We start from the raw sequence: 4,415 nt of genomic DNA, 5'->3' as shown, positions 1-4,415 counted from the left end.
ATAACACTATTTGCTTAAAGTTGTTTTGTGTTTGATGACAAATAAAACCAATAGCTGAAGATGTTTTTGTTATACAACAAACATATACGCGATCACCATAAACTGATGTGACAGTGATTAACATTATTCTTTTGTCTCTATACAAAGAGACATTTGCATAGATGGGCGAACATAATCACCTGATTTTTTAAATGTGGCCAATTACATTTGCATTAAGCGCCCAGTTTGCACTTGTCTATAATTTAAATTAATAGCTTACATTTACAAAATGAGCCTATAATAGCAGAAATAAGGCTTTTTAATGAAAGTGAAGGTCCATGTTTAATGAAATTGTCAATGAAACGAAAATGTTAAATGAAATTATATAAAATAAACAATAATCTCTTAAACATGTTTCTATTGTATTTGAATGTCACAAATAATAATATCAAGGTTTACAGATATTTTACATTATTCTTTTTGTACTGTGGGTTTGATGAAGAGTAAACAAACATTTTTATGTGTCCTCCAATCAGGTCCTGTAGCTGGGGTTTGCGGGGCCCCAGTACCAGTGGGCCCTGTTTGAAACTTTTTAATTTGTATGTTCGTTTTATTTATTTATTTGTGCTATTTACACAGTGTTTAAGTTTTTTCAAGTTTGTAGGTGTCCAGGTACAGAAACCGAATAATCAAATGTATACATATAAAATAGCACTGTATAGTCTTCACTGTAAAAATTGAATATACAGTCAAACCAAAATTAATTCACACACCTTCAACGTTTCTTACATTATCACAGTTTATTTGCTATAGTTTAGAACATGGTAATAAAATATGACAAGAACTCTGAGTTAAACTGTATCAGAAAAAATTAATCTTGATAATGTCAGACAACTTTGATAGAAAGGTATGTAATGTAGACCAATTACCAAGCAATGCTTAATTTGGTAACACTTTGGAATAGGTAACACTTGTTAACTATTAAACTACGACTTTTCTCTCAATAAATTCTTAATTTGCTGCTTATTAATAGTTAGTAAGGTAGTTGTTAAGTTTAGGAATTGGGTAGGATTAGGGGTGTAGAATAAGGTCATGTAGAATAACAACTGATAAAATTATCCACCCCTAACTATAGTGAAGTATTAACACATTTTGATGCAATAAATAGGGTATGACTTAAAAATGACCATCCCTCCAAAACAGAGAAAACATCTTTCACAAAAATCTACATGTCTGTCTCTTTTAAAGTGTTTATAGTGTGTATGAGTTGTATTTGTAGGGGTTATTATAGTACAATTCACTAATGTTCAAAGCCTGGCTACGGCCATGCAGGCAGGTGAGTTTGTTTTTTGTTTTATCAGGGTTGGAGCTAAACTCTGCAGAACAGCGGCACTCCAGGACTGATGTTGCCTAACCCCTGCCCTGTACCAACACTTCAAAAGGGCAAACTACCAAGCAGCCATAATGAGACTGTGACCTGGTGACTAGAAATATTGCCCCTGAAAGTGTGTTGCAGATAGTCCACTGCAGTTGCAAGCAAGACAAATGTGAGACTGAAAGATGTTCCTGTATGTCTCAAGACTGTGTTGTACTGATTTATGTGGTGACCAGACGTTCCATTTCCCAGGAACAGGTTCTGCATAGGATTTCTTACATGTCTGTCTCTTTTAAAGTGTTTATAGTGTGTATGAGTTGTATTTGTAGGGGTTATTATAGTACAATTCACTAATGTTCAAAGCCTGGCTACGGCCATGCAGGCAGGTGAGTTTGTTTTTTGTTTTATCAGGGTTGGAGCTAAACTCTGCAGAACAGCGGCACTCCAGGACTGATGTTGCCTAACCCCTGCCCTGTACCAACACTTCAAAAGGGCAAACTACCAAGCAGCCATAATGAGACTGTGACCTGGTGACTAGAAATATTGCCCCTGAAAGTGTGTTGCAGATAGTCCACTGCAGTTGCAAGCAAGACAAATGTGAGACTGAAAGATGTTCCTGTATGTCTCAAGACTGTGTTGTACTGATTTATGGGGTGACCAGACGTGCCACTTCCCAGGAACAGGTTCTGCATAGGATTTCTAAATTGATGAGCTGTGTCATATTTTAGATTGATTTTGAACTGTAATGAATCTATTGTAGAGCTGTCAATTTTTTGGCATTATTGAAAATTAAAGGGGGTGGGGTAGCATTTTGATTAATTTCAGCCAACTTGGGCCAAATTGTACTTCTTATTTCATCTTTCTGTGATTACACAGTGCCTACTGAAAATTTTAATGTATAAAACATCACAGTTTTGTTAAATTTTATGTGTATCATTAATTATGCTTGGTGACATTCTGTGAAGTTGAAATGTTTTTTTTTTTCTATGAATTTTCCATATTTCATGGTCTGCATTTACATTAATTTCAGCCAACTTGGGCCAAATTGTACTTCTTATTTCATCTTTCTGTGATTACACAGTGCCTACTGAAAATTTTAATGTATAAAACATCACAGTTTTGTTAAATTTTATGTGTATCATTAATTATGCTTGGTGACATTCTGTGAAGTTGAAATGTTTTTTTTTTTCTATGAATTTTCCATATTTCATAGTCTGCATTTACATTTGAGTATACTAATGCACCAATACTGGTCTCAAATATGTAGGTACATGTATAAATGTCAGTATTTTGCATTGCTAAAATGAATATCAATAAAGTTACAAGCAAAACCAGCAGCATAAGGTTTTATTTTTATTTTTTTGTCCAATTCACAATTATATACATTTATGGATTGTGACAAAAAACTGCAGGATAGTTTGTGGAGAACTTTTAACCTAAAGTCCAAAAGGGTATTGTCTAAGCAAAAATGCATTGAAAAGTAGTGCTCAGGTGTGGGAACGAAAATCACTTTCTACACATTTTTTCCTAGTTCACCTTATGGCCTATAACTATAAGCAATGTGATGTCATATTGCTTAGAGAATCAAAACGGCAGGCCTAGCGAGACTGGTTTGGTTTATTATAGGTGATTAAAAATGAGGAGTGGGTGGATTTTTATCATTGTAGGGTGGTTGTGTTCACACACTGTCAACACACATTTATGTCCAAGCACCATGTAAACGTGGAGCTTGCATAATAAGTACGAAGAGTTTTGGAAGCAAATAGGAACTATTCGGTGGATTGGCCCTTATCCATTAGGGAACCTTGTGTGATTTTCACTTAAATATTTGACTTCTCTCATTTTTCTCTACCAATCCTCACTCATGAAGACTGTTGGTGTTGATCAAATGCGAGTCTATAATTTATTTATCATTTATTTGTGCAGATCGGCTATTTCAAAGGAAAACAAGTCAGCTCACCTTTATACTGTAGAGGCACTAAGTAATTTCCCCGTATTATTTCCCTCCTCTCGCCGCTTCACACTCCAGTCCAGCGGGTGGCGCTAAAACACATTCGTTTGTTTGACAAACACCATTAAACCTCAGAGGAAGAATATTAGTTTCACTCCGGTCTCTGTTGTTTTGTTGTGCTGCTGGCTTAATACAAACTGTTAGAAGTGTTGTTTCTGTAAATAGAGAAATACAGTTTTTGAATCAGGTCAATAAATACCTGTACTATCCTCACAGTCGTGACTAAGTTTTGAAGCAAGCAGGGATATCTGGAGGAGTATCAGTTTAACTGAGATTTGCTACTGTGAAGATGGTGTTTGTTAAAGAGGAGAGTGAGGAGAACATGAGTGAACCAGAACCCTGGAGAATAAAACACGAGGAACCAGAAACCTGGAGAATAAAACACGAGGAACCAGAAACCTGGAGAATAAAACACGAGGAACCAGATCCCTGGAGAATAAAACACGAGGAACCAGAAACCCGGAGAATAAAACACGAGGAACAAGGAGGTTGGTGTTTATTCTTAATTCATCTTTAATGACTATTTGTGGTACATTCACAGATCCTTTATGTAAAAAATAAGACCTTAACTATCAGTAAAATGTCTTAAATCCATGTTTCAAAGTTCTTATGGAAATGTGAGTGAACGGACATTGAGGATATTTAATTATTACTTTAATTAGACCTTATTTTTGCTTTTTGGAATTTGTCTTAAATCCATGTTTCAAAGTTCTTATGGAAATGTGAGTGAACAGACATTGAGGATATTTAATTATTACTTTAATTAGACCTTATTTTTGCTTTTTGGAATCATAAAACTGTGTTGAACTCAGAGCGTGTGAGACTGAATTTGTTTTTACGCTAGTATAAACCACATTTTAAGTAAAGTCGCTATAGGACTGTGGTTATTTTAAATCTTGTGAATGTCTCAGCAGATCATTATTTGCTTGTTCGTTACATTTCACTGTAAATTGGTAACAGTTTTGCAGCAGGCTTTGCAAACGGCAATGCAAACTGGCTTTTACTGTAAGATATATGTGACCCTGGAGCACAAAAGCAGTCTTAAGTCGC

Source organism: Sinocyclocheilus anshuiensis, unplaced genomic scaffold, assembly GCF_001515605.1.
Source record: "Sinocyclocheilus anshuiensis isolate Anshui unplaced genomic scaffold, SAMN03320099.WGS_v1.1 scaffold4080, whole genome shotgun sequence".
In the NCBI taxonomy this organism is placed as follows: Eukaryota; Metazoa; Chordata; class Actinopteri; order Cypriniformes; family Cyprinidae; genus Sinocyclocheilus; species Sinocyclocheilus anshuiensis.
The sequence above is the reverse complement of the archived record's forward strand: the minus strand, read 5'-3'. Positions refer to the sequence as shown.